Source organism: Bos javanicus, chromosome 2 (genome assembly GCF_032452875.1).
Source record: "Bos javanicus breed banteng chromosome 2, ARS-OSU_banteng_1.0, whole genome shotgun sequence".
Lineage (NCBI taxonomy): Eukaryota > Metazoa > Chordata > Mammalia > Artiodactyla > Bovidae > Bos > Bos javanicus.
Window position 1 is genome coordinate 8,200,638 of NC_083869.1, and position 13,267 is coordinate 8,213,904.

Consider the following 13,267-nt stretch of genomic DNA (forward strand, 5'->3'; position numbering starts at 1 on the left):
TTCCAGTTGTATATTTATTTTAATCTTTTAAGTGATCAATTGCATTTATTCAGATATTGCCAGTTTTTCTACCAACGTGCCTTTTCTGTCCCAGATTTCCATACAGCATTTATATCTCCTAGTCTCCCCTGATCTCTGACAGTTGCTTGCTCTTTCTGTGTCTTTCATGACCTTAATTATTTTGAAAAGTAATAGGTGAATATTTTGTAGATTGTCCCTCAAATCAAGTTTGTCTGCTGTTTCCTCATAGTTAGACTGGGGTGATGAGTAATTGGGAAGATACCACAGAAGTGTCATCATTGTATCATCAAGAAGGTACATGATATTGACATGAACTCACACTGGTTATGTAAACGTGGTTAAGGTAGTGTCCACCAGATTTCTCCACTGTAAAGTTACTCTTTTTATCTTTGTAATTAATTATTATTTGGGAGGAGATACTTTGAGCAGAAAAGAATTTACGTTTTCTAATTGTGGTGCTGGAGAAGACTCTAAGAGTCTCTTGGACTGTAAGGAGATCCAACCAGTCAATCCTAAAGGAAATCAACCCTGAATATTCATTGGAAGGATTGATGCTAAATCTGAAGCTCCAATACTTTGGCCACCTGATGCAAACAACCAACTCATTGGAAAAGACCCTGATGCTGAGAAAGACTGAAGGCAGGAGGAGAAAGGGAAGACAGAGGATGAGATGGTTGAGTGGCATCACCAACTCAATGGACATGAACTTGGGCAAACTCTGGGAGATAGTGACAGACAGGGAGGTCTGCAGTGCTGCAGTCCATGGGGTCACTTGCAAAGAATTAGACACAACTTAGGGACTGAACAACAATAATTTGGATATTATGTAAATATCCTATTTCTCCTTAAACTTCTGGCCAATAATTTTAACATGCACTAATGAATCTTGCCTGCAGCAATTAGTACTGTAGTGCTCTAAGAGTGCTACACACTTAGCACTCTTAGTGTGTAGAAGTGCTTAGTGTGTAGAAGTGTGTAGAAGTGTTACACACTTCTTTTTTTTCACATTTTTTGTAATTATTAATTGGGATTCTTTTGTAAGAATTCTTTTACACTTTCTTTGTAAGGAAGTGTGTTTCTTCCACCTCATCTAATATTACCATTTGACTGAGTTTGGTTTAAATCTTAAAATACTATCTGTTCAAAGAACTGCTGTAAGTGTACTGCTAGGAAGCAGGAATAATGGAGGACAGGCCTGCTCCAGGAGTTGCATCATCATTCATGCAGCATTCAGAACTGAGCATCTCCAATGTCAGTCACTGAGCTGGTGCAGGAGAAATGACAATGAATAAGCACAGTCTTTGTATTTAAGGAACTCACAGTCTAATAGAGGGGAACTCATGTAATAAATAAATGCAAGTTAGGCACTAACATAGAAATACATTCCTTAACTATTGGGAGCAGGATGTGCTAACAATTTAGAAATCAGGTACATTGTCACAAAGTGAGCTGAGTTTTTAAAGGTGATTGGGTGTATAGCAGGCAGGCAAGATGGAAAAAGGTATTCTTGGCAGAGAGAATGGCATGATTGTAGGCTGAGAAACTTGAAATCGAAAGATAAACACTAGGAAGTTCAAAAAGATTAGTGGGTTAGTAAGTATTCAGTGACAGTCCTTTACCTTGTAAATCTTTGTGATGAGAGCTACTCAGAGTCTTATACTACTTTTGTTTTAGAAAATGCACTCCAGGGACCATTTAGGTAAGGTATTGAAACTGTGTAAAATTTTAAGTAGGGGGATCAATTAAGGGACTTGGGTTTCTTTTTTTAAATCAAATTTTATATTTTGTGCTATCTGAGTGATAAATATTAATATAAACTTTAGAGTGAGGTGATTATTTTATCGAAAGAAGGTACCATTTATGGGGTCTTATAGCTCAGTAAGTTTGGGGTCATGACTCTTTAGCATTTTTGAGTATCCTAAATTCTGCATTATTTGGGTTTAAAATTCTCTTGAATCCTGAGAACAGCAAACCACATAATATAATGGAAAATCTAGATCTTGCAGCCACTGCTTTTGTCTAGTTACCTTTACAGCCTGCAATGTATATTTTCATAATTTTTAATAGTACATAGAAAATTAGAGTGATGTAGGAACCTCTATGAATCTATTAAATCTACATTCTTAGAGTTATATTTGTATAGGAAACACCACTCTTTTAGTTATTTTAAGTTAATATTTAATTTCAGCTGTTGGAAACAAAGCAATGGGAGTGAGGCCAATGTTGAAGGAATTTCAGAAAAGGGTAAGATTAAGAAGTTCATGAGGGAAGGTAAACAGTAAACAACACTCTAGTTATTACTGAAAAGCATAGACTCTAGATAATACAATAGGGGCTGATGAGATATTCAAAGAGAACTGCATAGTTATTGGCAATTTAGATTACATGCTACTATGATGCATTAGCAGCAAGCTGACCTTTGAGTTTATGTATAAAAACTTTTAACATTTCATGAGTACCAAGAGCATTAACCTATACAGATATTTCAGAAAGTTCTATGAGAACTTGTATGTATTAGTCAGAATTCTGGACGGGAATAAATAGGTCATTCAAGCTAGGTTATTTGAGAAGAGTTTACTTAAAAGACTGTTTTTAAAGGTGTGGGCAAAATTTAAGAAATATAGTTACCCTCATAGAGTAATACTTTAGGAAGCCATTGCCACACCTAGACATACAGAGGCAAGAGGAAGACGAAGGAATGGTTACTAGAATCCAGAAAGGATAACTATATGGAGAAGTTGTGACTTTCAGGTAAGGGGCACAGCCAAATGTGACTAGTCAGGAAGGGAACAGGGGGTATCACTGTGCTGACATCACTCTCCTCCCACATTCCCATCTCCTGCTGGTGTTTCCCATCGCTCGATTGCACTAGCGAATCTGAAGGCAATGGAGCGATCAGATGCAGTCCCAGTGGGTCATTCTTCTAGAGAACAGAGCAGTATAAAGAAGGATGATTAGCAAATCTGGTTGGTTAAATTGAAGATATTTAACACATTTTAACTAATACTTTTTAAGAAGCAAGAAAGAGTTATCTTTATTTAAATTGGACTTTATTTGAATATAACTCTCATTAAAGATAAAAGGGTTTTAACCAATATGAGTTTCGAATTCATTAAATTTGGGGAAGCATAGATCAGCATGTTGAAGACTTTTTTATCATTTTAAAATAGATTTTACAGTTATTGGAAACAGAAAGAACACACAAATTAAATATAAAAGAATGAAATAAAATGTAAAAATAGGTATAATTTATAAGCTTAAAAACTTCAGTTGCCCACTCGGTATCACAAAATCCAATTTGACATTAAAATGAATATGAAAGTCTACTAACAGATATTTAGAAAAAGCATGCCCAAACATCAGAAATCGCTTAGATGCCTTTAGGCAAAGTATAATGTGTTTTTATGATACTAACATTTAAAACTTCTTCTTCAAGCAAAGTATATCATGTGAGAATCTGGGGGGTTTTGTGTGTGTCTGCTGGTATAATGCTTGAATTTTCACTTGGATAATTGAAAAAATTTTGTCTCATTATCTACTTCAAATAATATTTAAAAGCAAAAGTAGACTGCAATTTTAGTAAGCCAAGAGTATTATAATGTATTATTTCAAATAACATAGCAAAATAATTTCATTTTTATTGTAAATATTTAAAGTAAAACAATGTTTAAATATTCACTTGAGAATAAAAGTCTTAATGCAACTTTTACAAGTTTTGTGTTCTTTTTCAAAATATTTTATTTTGTATTAGTTATAAAATTAGTTTCTATTAGCCTGGTCCTGGTCAAAAGTACTTTATGAATATTAACTATTTCTGGTACATATTGTTAGTTTTATTAGTGAAAGGAACCAATTTTCCCATTTATTTATTTTGTTTACTGACAGTCTTCAGACTTTCAACTGTACTGAGTGGACTACTTCTTTAGCTTTCAATTTTAATAACTGATTTTTGTTAATATGGTAGTACTATTTTTATTTTCTTGATAAGAACATTTAAATGTTAAACTAATGCAATAATTCTAGTTGTAAATATGAGTAATAATCATCATTATTATAGAATTGGTCTTGACAAGTCTAAAATAAAACATCTGAGATCATGTGAGAGTGAAGTAATGTAGTAACATAGAAAAAGAAAAAAAAATACAAGAGTTGATGTCAAAACAATTGGATATCAGTCTTGGTTATGTTCTGCAGCTCTATGAATCAGTTGTACCAGCTCTGGATAACAGTTTGGGGCATTAAATAAGATACTGTTTTTACACGGTTGCTTGTACCCATTCCTCTGGTCGCATTATTTCTTCTGTTCTCGGCCATGTATTAATATATATAGGTGTGTACATGTTGACTCTTTAAAGTTCATCTTGCAAACAGTATCTTGAAAGCAAAAATGCTTTTGATTTTCAAGTGAGAGTCTTTGTTGAGAGAGAAAAGTTTCACTTGGAATATTTAAAGCTAGGTTTTACAGATTAAAAGCAATTGCTGGGAATTCCCTGGCAGTTCAGTAGTTGATCCTCATTCAGAGGATGAGATGGTTGGCTGGCATCATGGACTCAATGGACATGAGTTTGAGCAAACTCTCAGGGATGGTGAAGGACAGGGAAGCCTGAGGTGCTGCGATCCATTGGATTACGAAGAGTTGCACAGGATTTAGCAATCGAACAACAACCAGTAGTTAGGACTCAGGGTCTTCATGGTCAGGACCCAGGCTTGATCCACAGTGATCCATGATCATACCAAAAGATGCGTGGTGCAGCCAAAAAAAAAAAAAGTAATTGGTAAAACTGATGCTAGGAACCCAAGTAGTGAAAAGTGCTAATGCATCACCTTTCCTACTCCAAACAAGGGCTTAATTTGGATGATTCTTGGAACAGCAGATAGCCTTGAAGCTTCATGAATAGCCTTGAAGCTCTGTAGTACCTACCAACTTCCCAGACAGTTAACAGTAATTGTGCCTTGGAGAAGGCACTGGCAACCCACTCCAGTACTCTTGCCTGGAAACTCCCATGGATGGAGGAGCCTGGTGGGCTGCAGTCCATGGGGTCGCTAAGAGTCGGACACGACTGAACGACTTCCCTTTCACTTTCTACTTTCATGTGTTGGAGAAGGAAATGGCAACCCACTCCAGTGTTCTTGCCTGGAGAATCCCAGGGACAGAGGAGCCTGATGGGCTGCTGTCTGTGGGGTGGCACAGAGTCGGACACTACTGAAGCGACTTAGCAGCAGCAGTGCCTGTGGGAGATAGTCCCACTTAACAGGAGAAAGTGTGCCCCACCCTCCCAGTGAAATGGAAAGAACATTTCTCTGTAAACAGTGCACTCCCCAGGAGGCTGAGGACTACAATTCTGCTTTTCTGGGTCCCAGTCCTCTTCCAGATAGTCTCTTTCTATCTGGATTGTTAACAGGGCCTTGCTTTGCTTCAGAGTTAACCAGGACTGGACCAGCTAGCTGTAGGAGAATCATTTTAGAATGTACACTACATTTTATACCTCCAGTTTAAAGCTAGAGAACAACAGGATGACAGGAAAATTCTACTCAATATTCTGTTATGCAAACTTCCTAAAGATCATCTAGAAATAATTGTGAGTTTTTTTTTGGATATTCACAAATAATTTTTTAAAGCCAGCAAGAATGTATTGGGAAGTTAAAACCATTAAAGTGTTGCCTATTACATTTTAGCAATGGAAAAATAAGTTTTCAAAGGAGAAAAGAAGACATTAAACAATTTTCTGTCACACGGATTCATATGTGTACAAATTTTATACAATACAAAAACTCAAGAAATCTGCTATATGGAATATAAAGCCTAGATATCAAAATTGAGAAGTAATTTTTATGTAATGATACGTCTCATTCACAGTTGCTTTAGGATATTGCTACATAATGAACTTTTAATACAATGGTTATTATGACAGAGTATGATTCCCCTTAGAAAATATACAGGATATGTTTTAGGGAAACATAGCATGCTGCTGCTGCTGCTAAGTCGCTTCAGTCGTGTCCGACTCTGTGCGACCCCATAGACGGCAGCCCACCAGGCTCCTCTGTCCCTAGGATTCTCCAGGCAAGAATACTGGAGTGGGTTGCCATTTCCTTCTCCAATGTATGAAAGTGAAAAGTGAAAGTGAAGTCGCTCAGTCATGCCCGACTCTTAGCGACCCCACGGAATGGAGCCTACCACGCTCCTCCATCCGTGGGATTTTCCAGGCAAGAGTACTGGAGTGGGGTGTCATTGCCTTCTCTGACACATAGCATATCTTACTAACATTACACAGGAAAATCTGAATACTCTCTCTTTTATAAATAGAATTGCTCTGTAAGGTATTATTTTCACAGAGCTTTACTGAAAGATAGCCTATATGCTTATTAAGAGTAGTGGTGGAAAATACTTGTGTGCTCAGTCATGTCTGACTTTGCAACCATGGACTATAGCCCGTCAGGCTCCTCTGTTCATGGGATTCTCTGGCAAAAGTACTGGAGAGGGTTGCCATATCTTTCTCCATGGGATCTTCTTAACCCAGGGATTGAACCCGAGTCTCCTATATCTCCTGCATTTGTAGGTAGATTCTTTACCACTGAGCCACCTGGAAAATACTTAAAAAAGATTAGAGACAATGGCATACCATGTTAGAAGCTCTGTTTTAAAAGGTTCTCAAGATCACTTGGGCTTCCCTGGTGGCTCAGACGGTAAAGCGTCTGTCTGCAATGCAGGAGACCCGGATTTGACCCCTAGGTTGGGAAGATCCCCGGAGAAGGAAATGGCAGCCCACTCCAGTATTCTTGCCTGGAAAATCCCATGGATGGTGGAGCCTGGTAGGCTGCTGTCCATGGAGTCACAAAGAGTCAGACACGACTGAGCGACTTCACTTTCTTTCATGCTCACTTAGAAACAACTCAGTGAATTCTACTTAACTGCACATTCCAAAATATGAAGGAAACAATTATTGAAGGCAAGAAGGCTATGTCATAGATTTAACTTCAACTAATATTTTATTTTCAAAAATTGGAATAAGCAAGCTAATTACTTTAAACTCATTTTTAAATTATAGCTGAGTCCTTCCTTTTTCCTCTTTACAAGAAAGTTATGGTATTGCTATTATTTGAGAAACAACAGTGTATAAGAAAATCTGGTAGGATTATTTTGAAAATATAATATAGTGTATTTCTTTCAGTTTTCTTCTTCTACCTCAGAGAACGCTGTTTCCTTGTTTCATATTCTTTATCCTATCTACTACCAAATAATTTGACTCTAAAACCATAATTTACTCTAGTTCTAGTACAGGTAAATAGTTCCTTTCTTTGTAATATATTTATTGAAGAAAGTAACATTTGGCCAAATCTTCGATGTAACAGACTAGTAAGAAGATTGCAAACAAATATAATGATAGAGAAAAATTATAATTTAAGGTAGGGAGGTGCTGATGAATAAAATAATAGAGATGTTTCTAAGCTTTTTAAATTAATATACTGTATTCAACAGTGATAAAAAATTAATGAAGAATATTCATAGAATATTAATAGTGAGTGGTTAGTCTCAGTAATGGAAATAAAAATTAGTTAATTGTTAAAAATTATCTGCATTTCTTAAATTTTTATACAATTTTCCTTCTTTTTAATTTAGCTATGGTTTTCTAAGTTATATTATTCAACAGGATAAAAATAATTAGAAATATTATGTCATTTGAGTTTTATAGAAATCATTTAATAGTATGAAAGTAATATACTTTTCTCACTTTTAGTTCAGAAATTAGTGAAAAAATGCCGTGTCTTTCTTAAGTTATGGATGCATTTTTATAATTACAGTTAAACTTTCGGCTTAGTGAACGATAACTAAGCTTGGTGTGTGTAGCTTGTATGCCACGATTCTAAAAAACAAAAACAAACAACAAAGAAAAGTGCCCGTAGTTATGAGGTTATCCATTTAGTTTTGGTTGTGCTGGATCTTTGTTCCTGCATGCGGGCTTTCTCCTACTGCCGCCAGCTGGGACTATTCCTCCTCGTGGTGCTCAGGCTTCTCACTGCGGTGAATTCTGTTGTGGAATACAGGCTCTAGGCATAGGGCCTTCAGTAGTTGTGGCTCACCAGCTTGGTGCTCTGCGGCATGTGGAATCTTCTGGATCAGGGATTTGAACCCATATCCTCTGTACGGGCAGGTGGATTCTTATCTACCAGGAAAGTCCAGCCCTTTTATTTTGATATATTCTTAGAATAAAATCCAACCTAATCCTTGGGATAACAGTAGAAAGAGTGTGAACTTTGAAATGAAACAATCCTGGGTTCAAATGCCAAGCTTTCTGTCTCCTGTTTTTACAGTACCTCTCATCTCTAACGTTATGCACTTAACCTGATAGTCCCCACATTTCCTTCTCTTTCACATCACATTTTGTTTCTCACATCGAGGGATAAAGCTTGTTTACGGCCTGCCTCCTTGAATCTTTGCTGGCCTTATGACTAGCTTCATCCCATAGAATGCAGTCGACTTCTCGGTCTAAGACAGGCAGCTTTCACTTTTCTTTCTCTTGGAATCCAGCTTCCAAGCTATGAGAAGCCTAAACCAAAGTAACAGCCTATGTGGCAAAGCCATGTGGAAAGAGAAAAGTCCTAAGACTACATAGAGGAGAACCAAGAAACCCAGCCAACAGTGAGAACAGGCCCCAAACACATGACCCTAAATGAGTGCTTTTACTTAAGTCTTTCCAACTATTCTACTTAATCCACTGGCCTGTGAGTGCGGAGGCCATGTTGGATGTTCCGCTTCAGTAGTGGGGCGTGCCGCTGGATGGCGCGCCACCTGAACAGTTGCTTGGAAGGCCCCATTCCTTGAAACGTCCTGTGCTTTTTTTAGTGCTCTGCCGTCACCAACTCGAATCCTTGCTAGTTTATAAGCAAAGTCCCACATTTTCATCACACACTGGACTGGCAAACCACATAGCCTGTGCTGCCAAGCGGATGTCATGCGGACCTGAGGTCGCTCAAACCCACCGTGCCCTGTTCACATATCTCACCTGTAATATTTTAAGTAATAATTAAATGATAGTTGTTTTAAGCTGCTAAGTTTTAGGGGAGTGAGTTCACAGCCATAAAACAAATAGTTCACAAAACACATGACATTTGAAAATAGCATAGAAGCTCAGAAGAAGACTGTGAAGAATATCTTTTGAGAGGGAGAGGGAGGAAGAAATAGAGATATTTACATGAAGATATAATGGTATGTTTAAAGAATATATTTATAAAATGTATTTTTAGAATGACAGATGGTAAAAGGAATAGAGGAAATTTTGGAAACAAAAGTATTAACCAATGAATTATTGAAAAACTTGAAGGGTTTTGTAATCACAATCAATGTATGTACCTTACCCTTACTACTACTACTACTACTACTGCTGCTACTGCTGCTGCTGTTGCTGCTGCTAAGTCGCTTCAGTCGTGTCCGACTCTGTGTGACCCCAAAAATGGCAGCCCACCAGGCTGCCCCGTCCCTAGGATTCTCCAGGCAAGAACACTGGAGTGGGTTGCCATTGCCTTCTCCAATGCATGAAAATGAAAAGTAAAAGTGAAGTTGCTCAGTCGTGTCCAACTCTTAGTGACCCCATGGACTGCAGCCTACCAGGCTCCTCCATCCATGGGATTCTCCAGGCAAGAGTACTGGAGTGGGGTGCCATTGATTTCGGTCGTGTACGACTCTGTGCAACCCCATAGACGGCAGCCCATCAGGCTCCCCCGTCCCTGGAATTCTCCAGGCAAGAACAAGTACTGGAGTGGGTTGCCATTTCCTTCTCCAATGCATGAAAGTGAAAAGTGAAAGTGAAGTCGCTCAGTCGTGTCTGACTCCTAGCGACCACATGGACTGCAGCCCACCGGGCCCCTCCGTCCATGGGATTTTCCAGGCAAGAGTACCTTACCCTTAGTTGATGTTTAAAATATTGAATTGTGGATTAAATGTTACTCAATAGTTAAAGCTCAATAATTTTAGAAAGTACATTTTTAATAAAGAATTCATAAGAAAAAGAAAAGTAAGCATGTATAGAAAAATTTATTTCTAAGAAAAATGAATTAAAGTTATCCCTCTTACACTGTTGGTGGGAATGCAAACTAGTACAGCCACTATGGAGAACAGTGTGGAGAGTCCTTAAAAAACTGGAAATAGAACTGCCTTATGATCCAGCAATCCCACTGCTGGGCATACACACTGAGGAAACCAGAAGGGAAAGAGACACATGTACCCCAATGTTCATCGCAGCACTGTTTACAATAGCCAGGATATGGAAGCAACCTAGATGTCCATCAGCAGATGAATGGATAACATAGCATATGGTGGTACAGACACACAATGGAATATTACTCAGCTATTAAAAAGAATGCATTTGAATCAGCTCTAATAAGGTGAATGAAACTGGAGCCTATTATACTTTTTTTTTTAATTTTATTTTATTTTTAAACTTTACAATATTGTATTAGTTTTGCCAAATATCGAAATGAATCTGCCACAGGTATACCTGTGTTCCCCATCTTGAACCCTCCTCCCTCCTCCCTCCCCATACCATCCCTATGGGTCGTCCCAGTGCACCAGCCCCAAGCATCCAGTATCGTACATCGAACCTGGACTGGTGACTCGTTTCATACATGATATTATACATGTTTCAATGCCATTCTCCCAAATCTCCCCACCCTCTCCCTCTCCCACAGAGTCCATAAGACTGATCTACACGTCAGTGTCTCTTTTGCTGTCTCGTACACAGGGTTATTGTTACCATCTTTCTAAATTCCATATATATGCGTGAGTATACTGTATTGGTGTTTTTCTTTCTGGCTTACTTCACTCTGTATAATAGGTTCCAGTTTCATCCATCTCATTAGAACTGATTCAAATGTATTCTTTTTAATGGCTGAGTAATACTCCATTGTGTATATGTACCACAGCTTGCTTATCCATTCATCTGCTAATGGGCATCTAGGTTGCTTCCATGTCCTGGCTATTATAAACAGTGCTGTGATGAACATTGGGGTACACGTGTCTCTTTCCCTTCTGGTTTCCTCAGTGTGTATGCCCAGCAGTGGGATTGCTGGATCATAAGGCAGTTCTATTTCCAGTTTTTTAAGGAATCTCCACACTGTTCTCCATAGTGGCCGTACTAGTTTGCATTCCCACCAACAGTGTAAGAGGGTTCCCTTTTCTCCACACCCTCTCCAGCATTTATTGCTTGTAGACTTTTGGATCACAGCCATTCTGACTGGCGTGAAATGGTACCTCATTGTGGTTTTGATTTGCATTTCTCTGATAATGAGTGATGTTGAGCATGTTTTCATGTGTTTGTTAGCCATCTGTATGTCTTCTTTGGAGAAATGTCTATTTAGTTCTTTGGCCCATTTTTTGATTGGGTCATTTATTTTTCTGGAGTTGAGCTGTAGGAGTTGCTTGTATATTTTTGAGATTAGTTGTTTGTCAGTTGCTTCATTTGCTATTATTTTCTCCCATTCTGAAGCCTATTATACTGAGTGAAGTAAGTCAAAAGAAAAACACCAATACAGTATACTAGCGCATATGTATGGAATTTAGAAAGATGGTAATGATGACCCTATATGTGAGACAGCAAAAGAGACACAGATGTAAAGAACAGACTTTTGGACTCTGTGGGAGAAGGTAAGGGTGGGATGATTTGAGAGAATAGCATTGAAACATGTATATTATCATATGTGAAATAGGTCTCCAGTCCAGGTTCGAGGCATGAGACAGGGTGCTCAGGGCTGGTGCACTGGGATGACCCTGAGGGATGGGATGGGGAGGGAGGTGGGAGGGAGGGTCAGGATGGGGGACACATGTACACCCGTGGCTGATTCATGAGAATGTATAGCAAAAACCGCCACAATATTGTAAAGTAATTAGCCTCCAATTAAAATAAAAATTTTTTTAAAAAGCTAAAAAAAAAAAATACTAATAAAGTTATCCAGACTAGATTAAAATAATGCTTATAGAGCAAAAAATGACAATATATTTTTTTATCAATTAAAAAAATATGTAAGTTCAGTTTGAAACGCCCTAAAATTCTATACATCAACTTAACTGGGCTGAATTTTTGTGCATGATCAGGAACTAGATGAGGATCTAATTGCATTTTTATTCATGTGAATAATATGTCTACCTCTTCACTGGTTTATAATTTCACATCACTCATATGCTAATGTCATATATGTGGATCTCTTCCCACGTACTTTATTCTGCCCCATTATTTTTCTGTTCATGCATCAATATCACACTCTTTTAATTACTACAGACCTAAAGTGAGTTTCTATTTCCTTGAGTAAGTCTTAAGGAAAACTCCTCTCGTTTTCTTTTCTTCTCTGTTTTCTTCTTTTTCTATACCTCTTTTATCACTCCTCTCTTTCTTATTATTCTACTTTAAAAATTAGTCTTATCTGATTTATAATAAGCTTGCCAACTGTATGAAAAACAGCTTCTCATGCTGTCTTTTATCTTTTGTTCCTTTTTCAGAAACTTCTTTTAAATTCATATATTAGACTTTCTCCATTTAAACATTCTCTTATATATGCAGCATTCTATATCATTAAATTAATCTTTTCTTGTCTCTCTGTATCTAGGCTTGATGTTTAACTATATCCCTAGCTTTAAATTGCAATGTCAGTATTCTTTACTTCTAGAATTGTTTTTCTTGAATCTGTTTTCTGTTCATGGCTCTTGTTCTTTCAGTATGTTTTATTTTCTTTTTTAATTTCTTCTTTTATTATTTTACATTTTCACTTAGTATAATATAATGTCTCTATCATTGAGCTCTCAATTCTACTTTTCCAGCTTATTTTGAACTAAGACATTTCCTTCCCCTTATTGGTAATAAAACCAAAGCTCATAGTGGTGAGGGTCCATATTCTAGATTCCATATTTCCATGATCCTTCTGAACAGTAGTTCATAGTTTCCATACTGCGTTTGGTTTCTTTGTTTATATGCAGTAAGTACTTGATTTTTTTGAACAACAGTAAAAGTAGAGAAGCTCATCTTATATTTTAGCTAAAATACTTGTTATTATAGCACAGAGATTAAATACATAACTAACAAAGCCATGTTTTCTTGATGGTGATCAAATCTTTACTTCTTACTAGCTGTGACTTTAGAAAAGGAGAGAGAATGCAATATTTGAAGCAATCAATAATGACTGACATGTTTCTAAAACTGATTTGAGAAGCTTTCTGGGCTCATTCAGGATAAATACAAACAAAGCATGTTTAGACAATTAT